Raw genomic sequence first — 14129 nt, 5'->3', positions numbered from 1 at the left:
TGAACCATTATGGTCTTCACAGGGTCTATTCAGGAGGTACTGTCTCTTTCAAGAAGTTATGCTTCTGTGCATATGAGTGGACATGTTGAAATGGACCATTTGTATCAGTTGCAGTGCTGTGAACAGGTTCATAACAGCGGACCACATACTTAGACATTATTCACTAGACCAGAAATCAGTCCAATAAGTGTAAGCTCCATCAATTTCTCAAAAAGTGGTGGGAGCATAACATAGGCTAAGTGGAATGATTGAAAACTTATAGATCATCTTGAGTGCTGAATTCAGTTCTGGTTCAATTCCCATCATCAATCTCAACTTGTCAGTATGTGGAAATCAGATCTGAGGTGAGTCATTGAGCATTTTCCATAATGTCAAGATTTTTCATCTATCTATTGTACAAAAAGACACTAACACGTACTACAGCATTCACCCATTTGAAATCAATACAGGGCCTGTATGTAAATTCTTCTTGAAATCACTACTGGAGATGACCAAACATTCTTTGTGATTTCATCTTTTCACACCCATTGTATTTCTGCACTGGATATACCCACAGTATTTCAAGGAATCCTATGCAGTGGTTGTGTAATCAAATAAGAATTGTTTTTGTTCCAAACAAGGGATTTTAGTGTTGTAGATATCAGTGATTATTTCCATGAGAAACAATCTGAGAGCTTAGAGAGGCATCATAGCACGAAGCTGGATTTTCCTCCCCTTGGAATTCCCATCTGATCTTTTATTAAGTAACTCACTACATGTTTACAACCAAAATGTTAAATATAAAGGTATATAATATAGAAAATCGAGTTCATTTTAAAATGTGTTTTGTTTTCCATGGAACAGTTGCTCTTCTTTGATAATTTAACGATACAAATGTTTCTATTGCTAAATAATTCTGAATTATTTTTCATTTGCTTGCTGTCCATAACCTTAATCTCAAAATAAAGTCATTTAAGTTAAGAAAAGCTTTTAACAACGTGCTAGTAAATACTTTTTTCTTAAATACAAAAATTAGGTATTATACGCATCCACATAAGTTTGTATTTGCGACGGGGATGCGAACCCGCGCCCCTCAGATTACGAGTCGCACGCCTTAACACGCTTGGCCAGTATGTTTTTAACCAGCTGATTCAGTTTTATTTTCGGTGTCCTATCTGAAGACATTATATTAATTTACCAGTCTGAACTTTGCCGCCCCCCGCTAGTACAGCGGTATGTCTCCAGATTTACAACGCTAAAATCAGGGGTTCGATTCCCCTCGGTGGGCTCAGCAGATAGCCCGATGTGGCTTTGCTCTAAGAAAACACAAACTGAACTTTGCATTGATCACACTAACACTTATTAGATTGTTTAAAAGCAAAGAGTATTTGAATGTTTTTCTTATGTTAGTAAACGATTAGATTAGCATGTCAAAATATATTTTTCCTTCTTTTTTTGTTCATGCTGCTATGTTGTTTTTTATCCATTACAAGTACATGAAACGTTAATTTTCATATAGAAGTTTAAAACAGATACAAACACACTTTAATGAATCACTGTTCACATGAATATAGATTGATTGGAACTATTGAGGATTTGGCTGTCCTCTTCACCTCAGTAACTCAAGTCTGAAGAAGGAATTTTGAAGCTCTTTTCAGAGTTATTTTAAACCTATTTCAGGCTAGTGGTCTATAATATTTATTGAAAATAATTTATTTTATAACTTACGGCTAAAACCTGAATAAATTCTAGGTTTTGCAACTGCCTATATGAAAATAATATGTAAATGACATAAAAACATATAATTGAGTGATAATTATTTTGCAGTTAGTAAAATATCAAAAAATGTTTTCTTGATGTAGAAAAGAAAACGAACTTTAGAATGGAAGAAGCTTCTATTCTATATGCCTTTAGTGAAAGTTTGTTATTCAACTGTCTTTAAACACCTGCTATATGAACAAAGTGAGAAACATTTTGTACCAGGAATTGGATCATTAAAATACGAACTTGGAATTCGATTACGGAATGGTCTGGCATGGCCAGGTGGTTAAGGCACTCGATTCCTGATCCGAAGGTCACGAGTTCGAATCCTCGTCACACCAAACATGCTCGCCCTTTCAGTCGTGGGGATGTTATAATGTTACGGTAAAAAAATAGCATTCCTTCTGATCTTACACTGCTAACTTAGGTATGGCTAGCGCAGATAGCCCTCGTGTAGCTTTGCTAAACATTTCAAAAACATACGAACGACTGCGGAAATGACAGTAAAGAAAACTAGTAAATATAATAATTTCACAGCTATTTTTTTAATAATAAATATTAAGTATAGATACATATATCGGTACATAAAGATCGGTATAGCATGATGATTAGCTCTATATTAGGAATGTTAGGTGGAACACTGCAATTGTACAAAGCGTCGATCCATACTGTATCAAGCTAACAGTCAAGAAGTTTATTGGGTTTTGATATTTGTTTCACACGAATGGAAAATTTCATCATTTTGTAGTGAAGCACGTTACTGGATATTATTTCTTTAGTTTCTCCCTTGTCTTTTACAAGTTACCTTCCCATAATAAATAATAATTGGTCTGCTTTACACGTGCAAAGTTCTGTTTAGAATTAGAATATCGTCGATTCTCCTTATAGCTGTCGTCGTGAGTTTCGATCCATCGATTTTGAGCAGCCAATGGTTCATTGAAACTAGAAACATGTTAAATTATCATCTTCCTGACCACTGATATTGCTCAAAAAATTAACCTTAAAAACGTATCTTTGGTAATGAGTCTTTTTTTTTCCTTACATGAACTTACTCTTTTTACAAGTACGGGTTGTGTTAAAAGTAAAGCTAGAATTTAAATAGACTAAATTAGCTGCCTTCTTCCAAAGCGAGAAAGGTTTATTTTCTAGGTGAACATGTAAGTTAAAAAAAAAAAAAGTGTTGTTGATCTATTCAGGAGAAATTAAAAAAAAGCAACACTATTCATCACCGTTTTGTGTGAAACACTTATATTTCAGTTTCAGAAGCATATTAGTATATCATTGTTAACTTTACTGAAATTAGAGTTATTGTTTTGTTTTATTACAAGATAAATTTATTTAGAACTTGAGATTTAAAATATAGTATGAGTTATTGACACTGTAAACTATATGGCGTAGATAAAATCATGACAAAAATAGTTTGTAAATAAATTTTATTATTATTGTAAAAACTTTAAGACAAAATTTTATTTTCAATAAAATTTTACCCTAACGAAATAATAACTATTCCTATATGCAATGGAATAATACAAATTAAAACTATAATTTTTTTCGTTATTTGAACATCGTGAATTTCATATGTACGTACTTAAAACTGATGGTCATATAGTTTTATGTTATTGTTTCTGAAATAAAACTTCTTTCTGAACACTTAAGCCTAATATTGCGCCTCTCGGTGTGTTTCAAGTAACAGTTTATGATGTTCTACGGAAATTTAAATAATTTAATCATGATGAAATCAAAACCCAATTCGGATTTGTAATGACAAAAAATAAGGTTGATAAAATTATTGCGCTTCACAAACTTAATCTAGTTCACACTGTAACACTTGTCTAAGTAAATTATACGTAGTAAGTATATCGACCCGTTATTGTGTCTCTTGTATCCTAGGGAGGCGAAAACGCTCGTCGGTAATAGGTATAGCTGGCAGATATGGAGTGGTTGACATATTATTATATTCTTCTTTAATTTCACTTATAATCTATAATTACCAATAATACTGAAACATCAAAGGTACCGGTGTGAAATGTAACAAACCTTTCTCGTGGGGAACCGGCTAATTGCGTTCTGTCCATTCGCAATGGTGATGCAGAAACAGTGTATTGTGACGTTAACGCTTAAATAGAAGGTGGGTGTCGGACATGTTTATGTGCTGAAAAAAACGAGATGTAAACATGTTTTATGAATTTAGGTTACGTTTTAGTTCTTTTTCAACAAGGAAGAATATTTGTCAGACAAACAAAAACCTCATTTATGTAAGAGGTTAAAAATGTAAAAAGAAAGTAATAAGATATCTGAAAGGGTAGGTTTCTCTGTATGTTGTACGAGACTAGAATTAGTGTACAACGCTTTCCGAAAACTGCCCTACTTTCAGTGACACAGCAGCATGTCTGAAGCCTTACAATTCTGGAAATTGGGTTTCGATACCCGTGGTGGGCAGAACACAGATAGCCTATTGTGAATCTTTGTGCTTACTTATAAACAAAAAAAAACAACAAATTTCCGACAAGTCTTGCTGTGTCATGAGAGTATTCGAGGCTCGTAAATTCGTTGGTTACCCTTTAAAATTCAATGTCTCTATCTATGTTAGGTTGAGGTTGAGTTGTTTAACAGACATAAATTACGGTCCGGCACGGCCAGGCACTCGGCTGGTAATCTGGGGGTTGCGGGTTCGATTCCCTGTCACACCAAACATGCTCGCCTTTTCAGTCGTGGGAGCGTTATAATGTGACGGTCAATCCCACTATTCGTTGGTAAAAGAGTAGCCCAAGAGTTGGCGGTGGGTAGTGATGACTAGCTGCCTTCCCTCTACTCTTGTTATTGTTCTGTAGTATAACTTTAAACTGCCTAAGGTTTTTTTTATTATTGTATGATCAGAAGACCATACCATAAGAGCTATTTTGGAGACTCGCCATGTCGTTACAGTCCATGTCACCACATATGATCATGCTGTTTTTAATGGCTCTGCCTCTTTCCAACAGTTATGTAACGTAGTTTCCATTGCAAAGGTCTCGGTTGTAATTCTGTCGTGTTCGAGTCACACCCTTTATCCATAATCAATCTGTAGAAGGTTCAGTACGATATTTTCCGAGAGCCTGTTTCAACACAATCACATACAGCAGGTGATTTCATTGCATGGAATAGCATGAAGATTCGTTTAATCATTCAGCTATTTGAGGAATGTGATAGTTAAAGGAATATATCGTTTGTTGAATATGCAAGATCGTTCAGTGTAATAGTTATTACTTAATTCATTTAGTGATATAATATTTAATGAGTATTTAGCTTTTATGACAAACAGTGTTAAAATAATAATAAAGTTAGCAGTATAAAGCACGTTCACACCAAAAATATATTTAAATAATCTAAAAATTAATTATTTGAAAGGCAATAGTTGCAACAAATTTCGTTGCGTAACTCGGTAGGAGTCTAACGTTATGCGTGTATAGTTCAATTGTTATAATCTGACATCACACTGCGCAATAACTCGGTAGGAGTCGAATGTCATGTGTGTATAGTTCAATTGTTATAATTTGACATCACACTACACAAATTTTTCATACATTTCTCGTTGTCTTAAGTAAATATTTCTACATTATATATCTCGTAGTTTGTAAAAATTCTAGGCGTCTGTTAGCAATGTATATATAGGCCAAGCGTGTTAAGGCGTGCGACTCGTAATCTGAGGGTCGCGGGTTCGCATCCCCGTCGCGCCAAACATGCTCGCCCTCCCAGCCGTGGGGGCGTTATAATGTGACGGCCAATCCCACTATTCGTTGGTAAAAGAGTAGTCCAAGAGTTGGCGGTGGGTGGTGATGACTAGCTGCCTTCCCTCTAGTCTTACACTGCTAAATTAGGGACGGCTAGCGCAGATAGCCCTCGAGTAGCTTTGCGCGAAATTCAAAAAACAAACAAACAAACAATCAAGCAAGCACAAGTAAAGTTACGTCAGAAAGAGTTAAGTTTGTGAAAATGAAATTAGACTGCGTGATTGTTAGTTTAGCTGTAATGGACGATATTCTAAAGTAGGTTTCACGGTTTAACAGAGACAATGAGAATAATTTGTTTTGTCAAAGGGTGTTCTACAGTAATTAAACCGGTCTGTGTGGATGTTGACGAAAAGGAGATAATTATTTATAGTTGTGGATACAGGAGTGGTAACTCACGGAGGGGGTAACGTAAGTGAATTTATCGCAGATTGTATAATAAGAAACAGAGTAAAGAAAAATAATTCGTATTGTTAAATGAGTTCTAAAGCAACTGAAATGGTCTATGCAAATGTTTGACAAGAAAAGATATTTGTTTAGAATTTTAGATACATCTGTGTCAATCATTTTTGTACATAATTTTGACTTCTTTTGAATAAATATATTATTTTAAATCAAGTGGATTGTGTGATGTCTGTTTATTGTTCCACTTTATCGCCAAAAAATCACAGACACCCACTGTAAAAGTTCCAAGCCTATATACAAAACCCTGACATCGTTAAAGAAACCTGTAGATTCTTACTTGTCGCAAGATGCCATACATTGCTCATTACAGATGGAGTACAACTTTCTGAATGGTTTTGCCACTCAAAGCTGATCCACATTCCTTTGTTTCCAATTGTCACTAAGTATAACTGAAACACTCTTCTTGAAGTTCAAAGTATCCGATCTGAAAACATCTTTATGATCTGATTGCACAAATATTTTTGTTGGAAAGGGCTCTTACATACCCTCTTCAAAAGGGATCAATCTTCGGTGGCACCACACTACATATTTAACGCCAAATGATGTTAAAATGTAGTTCTGATACAGCTGTTCTTCCACGATTTTATAGTGATTGTAGTTGTCACGTGATTTCCAAATCTGCACACTTAATTAATATATAACACAAAGCACTCAGCTATTTTATGTGTCGCCTTTACAACTAATAGTTTTTACCCATATAGCTATATATAAATGTTGATGATATACTGCTAATAAAACGCAACAAACAAAAAATTCAGGCGTATAGATTACTAAGAGTTTTCTTATAATAGCAAAGATTTATATTTATACATAACTAACTAATGTACTGCAGACTTATAACTGTACATTACTAACAGTTGTTATAATACCACATATATAACTGTACATTACTAACAGTTGTTGTAATACCACATATATAACTGTACATTACTAACTGTTGTTGTAATACCACAAATATAACTGTACATTCCTAATTGTTGTTGTAATACCACATATATAACTGTACATTACTAACAGTTGTTGTAATACCACATATATAACTGTACATTACTAACAGTTGTTGTAATACCACATATATAACTGTACATTACTAACTGTTGTTGTAATACCACATATATAATTGTACATTACTAACAATTGTTGTGATACCACATATATAACTGTACATTAAATATAATGTACACTGTATATTAAATATAATAAAATAAATAATATAAAATTATATATTCAAACATCTAACACCGCCCTCTACATTCCGACACTCAGTTACACAACCCCTTCCAAACATGTGGTCAGCTTCCGGTTAGTTACCTCTTTCTTTCTTTGTGAACCTGACGATGACCGAAGAAGGTCGAAACGTTGTTTGCTCTTCTATGTAAAATATTTTCTCAACCCAAACGAGCCGTTTTTGCATATACATTTAGTTGATTATTTGTGTAAAATTCGACACAAAACTACACAATGGATTACCTGTACTCTGCCCATCACGAATATCCAAACGCGGTTTCCACCGTGGAAAAGCTGCAGACTTGCAGCTGTGACACTGGGTGGCGTTTTAGGAAATAATACAAATAATCACATCGTGGTAAATCATACACGCACGCACAAACATACTTATTTTACTGTGTATTTTCACTTCGCTTCTTTGACTTATTTGTTACAAGTTAAAAGCAGTGTTTCAAATGATAGTTAAAACAGATAAAATTCATATATGTTTAATTTTTTCCATTTCTTTCTCCTTCATCCATATTTTTAAGTTGTGTTTGTAGTTTCAGAAACTAGTTTTAATGTCACATCAGAATCTCTCATCGATATTTTATCTTGGTGATGATTCAGTGGGAAGAAGCGATGGAGTTATCTCATTTACTGCTGTGAAGTTGCGGCATTTATCACGTGCTCTTGAAGTTATTTGTTTACGAAGGAGCCACTCAGCTGAATTCAGAGCGGTTAACGCTTTTTGATCTTGCCGCAACCATTGTTGCTAGCCTAAAGCGTTCGAGACGGCGCGTGAACGCCGCAAGTATAAACGTTGCATCAACTGATCGTGACAAAAGGGAGTTTTCCTTTTCCCAAGTGGGAGAGTCACCGCGCAAGTTTGAATTTATTTCTCACTCAAAAGGTTTTATACATTCTCACATGGCTTTCATCTATTTGATTTAAATCAATGCACGGACAGGTTTAAAAAGTATTAGAACTTGTTCCAATCCGTTCAAAGAAAACCCATACCATTCTAGACTAATACATTAAAGTTATCGTCCGTAATATACACGCTTCGTAATAGTTGTGAGTTTTTTCCTTTTTCGTCTTAGTGATCAATAATTTAATTCAGACTGAAAATCTGATACGTGTATTCGGAATAGCACATTAAAGTACAGAACTTAGAAAAGTGTGTTTGGGAATCTCACGAGGTTCGTTTGTTGATGCAAAAGGCGTTACCATGTCGAAAGCTGTTGACTTAAGTTCGTATGTGTGATCATAGAGGGCGTTGTTTTACTTACAGAATTTGGAACTTTGCATCAAATGGGTGCACATCACTATGTAAATACTACTCAGGAAATGCATGGATAGCATTGATATTTGAAACTAAGGCACGTGTGTGTCTGGAACGAGAAAGTATATATATAGTTTTGCGCTCTATTCGATATAGACTAACAAAGACCAGACAAGTTTAAGGTTTGATTGACCTGCAAGGTAAGTGTAACAAATCAGGGGTTTGTTCGTTGAATTTCGCCCAAAGCCGTCCCTGATTGTTATGTACCATTATTTATTTCGGACGAATCTCCTATTTATTATGTTATGCACGTTATGTATTATTATTTCAAATAACCGGAGTTTTAATTTGAGCTTAGAAGTTAATTAAATGTTACTACGTATTAAATTTAGGTTATTTGCCAACAAGATTGATACACACAATTTCATTTTTAACACAAATATATTTTAATACACAAACATAAAAACGATAGAATTTATAACAACGATTTTTACTAATAGTTATTACAAATTATGGTTTATAAACAATAGTTTTACAAACTTATAGGCCATACTGAGTCTTGTATCCGGTAAAGAACGTAAATATTTTATCGACGGTCCTGCCCAAGAGTGGCACAGTGGCATGTCTGCGGACTAGTACCACTAGAAACCGGGCTTCGATAGCCCTGGTGGGAAGAACACAGATAGTTTTGTGCTTAATACAAAACAACATCAACGATCTAAGTCCACGCCCAGCAAATTAATTCTGAATTGCTGTTGTCACACACCTCGCTTAAAATAGCGAGCTTGGTTGGCCTCGCACCCTTACAAGCTCACTTCTTCCGGCGATGAAGGTATTTAATGTCCTCGTAAAAATAAAGTCCGAAGTTATTTACTAAGTTGAACTTTTTGTAATGTTTGAAATCTATAAATGTTCCTGGCCAAGTTTTCAAGTGTTTCCGACTGATAGACGTTAATCACAGTTATTGCTTCCTAGGGTTTTAGCGAACTGAATGTAGCTGTCCAATAATATTACTACTTTCGTCCATGGGCTAGTTGCTTTTTATACAAATCACGCGAGACTCTAGAACGTTCACCAAAGTTCGCTTTCAACTTACTGTCATTCACTAATGTTATATGCATACACATAATACATTGTTTATCCTTATTCAAGAATTATCTATGAGTTTTGAGAACAGTTGGGACTTACGCAACACATAATCAACAATATACATCACATGCAAAAAAGAAAACTACAGAAACAAGCGTAGACCCTAAAATAAATTTGCAAGGGTAAATTCATTACATAATGTAGAAGTGATAGCTAATACCACTCACCGCCAACTGTTTGGCTACTCTTTTATCAGTGAATAATGGGATTCACCATCTCTTCGAAATGCCATGACGGCTGAGAGGTAGATCTTGTTCAATGATGGGATTCAAACCCAGGATGCGAGTGCCCTAACCACAAAGTTTCACCTGAAGGGGGAATCATCAGTTTGTATGAGTATATATGAAAGATTGTTTTAGAATTTTCGTTCAAAGGTTTTGTGGTTGTTTTTTTAAATTTCCTGCAAAGTTACATGATAAATATCTGCGCAAACCGTTCTGAATTTAGCAGTAGGAAAGGCAGCTAGTCATCATCATCCACCGCCAATGCTTAGGCTATTCTTTTACAGTCACATTATAACGCCCACCCGGCTGAAAGAGCGAGCATGTTTGGTGTGCGGGGATTCGAACCCACGACTTTCAGAAAGTGAGTTGAGTGCTCTAACTATCTGGCCATGAAAGGCCTACGTGCAAAGGTGCACACAAGGTTATCTTAGCATAGCCGCCCATAATTTTAAACTGCTAGACAAGAAGGAACGCACCTAGTCACCGATATTTATTTTTTATGAATTTCGCGCAAGGTTCCCCAAGGCTAGCTGCACTAGCTGTCCCTAATTTAGCAGTGTAAGAGTAGAAAGAAAGCAGTTAGTCATCACCACCCACCGCCAACTCTTGGGCTATTCTTTTACCAACGAATAGTGGAATTGATATTACATTATAACGTAACCACAACTGAAAGGGCGAGCATGTTTGGTATGACAAGGATTCGAACCCGCGACCCTCAGATTACGAGTCGAGTGCCTTAATCACCTGGCCATGTCGGGCCGTCATAAGTAGTCACTGCCAACTTTTGTCTGACAGAACAGTAGAATTTAACAGTATCTTTGAAAGCGCACCTACGGCCTCAAATTGCGGAGCGTGTTTTTGCGGTATAGAGCTATAAATGATGATTTTCAGATTTAAAGTTCAATTACATTGACCATTAGTCCACGCCTCGTCCGTGCAAATCTTAAGATCTTTCTGAGCTTGCTCGTATTACACTACTTACACTATTAAGGTACAGGTAATATACACCAATAATAATTATATACGCTTTTGCAGAAAGCTTACCACGAGAACCAAACTTAAACATAATTTTTTCTTCTTTAAAAAATCGGATCCCAGGTATACTGGCTAAAGGGATTACCGACAGCGTAGGTTAAAAATTCGAGGGTCCCTAGTTCGCATTCTGTTGCCGTATAAATGAATTATGCACTGTGGGGCACTGTGCAGTATACAGTGACAGTAAATGGAATAATTCCAGAATTCTCAGCACATTATCAGAATTCGGAAAAGAAACGCGCGATTGTATGAGAATATTATCTTTCATAAGTGGTGTTGGGTGAGTCAAACTGATAAGTTTTGGTATTAGATTAAGGGCCACTAAGGCACAAAAACACTGCTTGTTTAATATATAAGTGACCTAACCGAAGTAAGCTCAGCAATACGAATGTGTTTGCGCGTTTTAGGAGCTATCATATGAAACAGCTCCATTTGCTCACAGTATTCAGTGTTTTCGATGGGTGCTGTCGACTAGTTCTTTTGTTCCTAATTTACCAATTCAAACTTTGGACGGCTATGCACAGGAACATAGTCCTCGTGTAGCTTTGCGCGAAATTCAAAACAAACCAAACTCTGAAGAAAAAAAAAAGAACGAAAACAAAGACTCAGCAAAACCACTAGACTAAAATGAACATTTGCATTTTGAGATAATGAAAATTCTGGCTACAAGAGTTTTCTGAATAGGAAGATGCGAGGTAGCAAAGCTTTTACTTCATATTGAAATCTAATAGTTTTGAAAAAATGTTATTGATTTACAAAACCAAATCAGAATCCTGTAATTTTAACATGCTCATTAAATAATTGATTTATATAACAAATAGTTTTCATTAGAAGTTAATTTTTTGTTATTCATTTAAGTTCTATAGCATTTCTTCAGATGGAGTCGCAAACGAATTGTTATTTGTGTCTGGAAATTTTCCCTTAACTTTTCTACCCATTTTCTCCGTTCATAGCGTCTTATGTCACATGTTTTGTACTTTTTAAGTGCATTTCACAGTATTAGAAAATGTATCAGTGACTTTTAAATGGCTTGGCGCTTTGCTCATAGATTTACTCAAAATTATGAGTGTATCCTTGTAACTGAAAATACTTTTTTACTGTTTCGTCCTTTCACTTTAAAAACATTCTCATGTGATATCCAGAACTAATCTACTTGTGTTCTCCGAATTTTTACGATATTCTATGGAGTATATAAGCAATCAATCACTATACCCTAGTTATTTAAATATATAAATATAGTAGTATTATCTAACTTCTTCGCAGGGCATTGATGGATCTTCACCAAAACTGACATGGAGGCTTATTAGGTCCACACGAGGAGTACATTCAAATTTTCAGTTTTGCATTTTGCGGTTTTTACGACTACTTCGTCCCTTGTTGATGAAGATTCACCAAATTTAGCATGAAAGTTTGTTTGGTCGATGCAGAGATGCACTCAAACTCACGGTTTTACATCTTGTGGTTTGCCGTTTCTGTAAATGTTTTTAGTTTTTTTTACAATTAGATATAAATGAAACAACTTTTTATGTCCTAAGATAACCTTTCATTAATGATGAATTTACATAACTTACGTTCATAGGATTGTACTCCAGTTAGTTTTTAATAAAATAATGTGTGTGGGAAAAAATGTGCAACATATTTTATTTTTGCTGAAACATATCTTAGGGTGATTTATAATATATATAAAGTGTGTGATCAGCGACACGGGCAACATTCAGTTGTCTGGGAAAGTTTGTGTTCGAAAAATCACAACTTTAGAGCAGTCACGTGGGAATTGCCAATAATTATAGTTTCGTTTAATTTGCTTTAAAATCATATTTTTACATGTCCGTTATATCTGATGGGGAAAGTTTCATTTAAAACAATTTAATAATGCAGGTGTTGACTGATTGTTTGTTTGTTTTTGAATTTCACACAAAGCTACACGAGGGCTATCTGCACTATCTCTCCCTAATTTAGCAGTGTAAAACTAGAGGGAAAGCAGCTAGTTATCACTACCCACCGCCAACTTTGGGACTACTCTGTTACCAGCGAATAATGAGATTGATCGAAATATTATGACGCCCCCACGGCTGAAAAGACGAGTATGTTTCTCGGTGTCAGTATTCCATCACATATGTTACAATACAAACATTCAATTAATTAAATACAAGTCAATTTCAAATTGCACGTGTGTTTGTGTGCGTACAACTTTCAAAATGTTTTTGTTATATTTTGTGTGTGAAAATTCTACTTTTGAATGTATAACAACCACAGTATGATCATATGTGTATCGTCGTAACGTAACACGTGTTAGTACATCTCAAATAAGCAACATTTCCTGCTTTAACAGGTTGATGATACTTAATAGATACGATACAGAAGGACTATCGAAAGTGACATGACAATTATTATTGAATAATGTTTTAAGCTGGTCACCTGAGATGGTTGTTATTTGTGGAAATGTTGTGTATAAAGCAAGAGCATCACAACTTTAAAAAGCCGTTATGTTTACTACCTAGTTTAAGTCTGTCTGCGAAGGAGTGTATCCGGTGCGGTTTAACAGTCCTGTTTACTGTAAGTCAGCGGGCAGGAAGGGTGGACGAACAAGAAGTAAAATGCTGACAAATGGCGAATTCCTTCAACCCCGAATTTTACGGACGGACATTGCTGTGGGATGAGTCACTAGATAGTAAAGTGTATGAGCACTTATCAAATAAGAGAAAGGAAGTGAGGAAGCAGAAAAAAAATGTTATAATTTCTTTTATGAAAAATTACTCATTAGTTCTTTTATGATATTTCCGTATAGAAAAGAAGGCTTGCTGGGCTTACACGAAGCGGCCCTTTGTATAGAAACTCCAGTTACCTAACCAAAACAAGATTTGGATACCCTGCAGCATCTCTGTGCATTTAAAAGCGCCTAGTTTTCTTTGCCTGGAATCTCCCGCGTAGGATGATTCCACTGGTAATAATTTGGTGAATCGTTCTTTATGTAGTAAGGTCTGAAAAGCGAATCCATGCGCGCGAGCGAACCTATCCGCTTTCGAGAATATACAGCCCCCGGACACAACTACCCCGTGATACTGCCTGCCTTTGTACTTAATTCATTAAACATCGTTTTTTTATCTTTCACCCATCTAACATTATCGCGGCGAAGTTGAAAGGCAATTCCAAGTTTACAGAGTAACGTTCCGATAAGGAGTTTTGTTTTTGCTACACAAACGGCAAGGCACATGTGACACATTTTTCCCTTGCCCATGTAGAGCTTTCTGTGTACCT

The sequence above is a fragment of the Tachypleus tridentatus genome, chromosome 9 (genome assembly GCF_004210375.1).
Source record: "Tachypleus tridentatus isolate NWPU-2018 chromosome 9, ASM421037v1, whole genome shotgun sequence".
In the NCBI taxonomy this organism is placed as follows: Eukaryota; Metazoa; Arthropoda; class Merostomata; order Xiphosura; family Limulidae; genus Tachypleus; species Tachypleus tridentatus.
The sequence above is the reverse complement of the archived record's forward strand: the minus strand, read 5'-3'. Positions refer to the sequence as shown.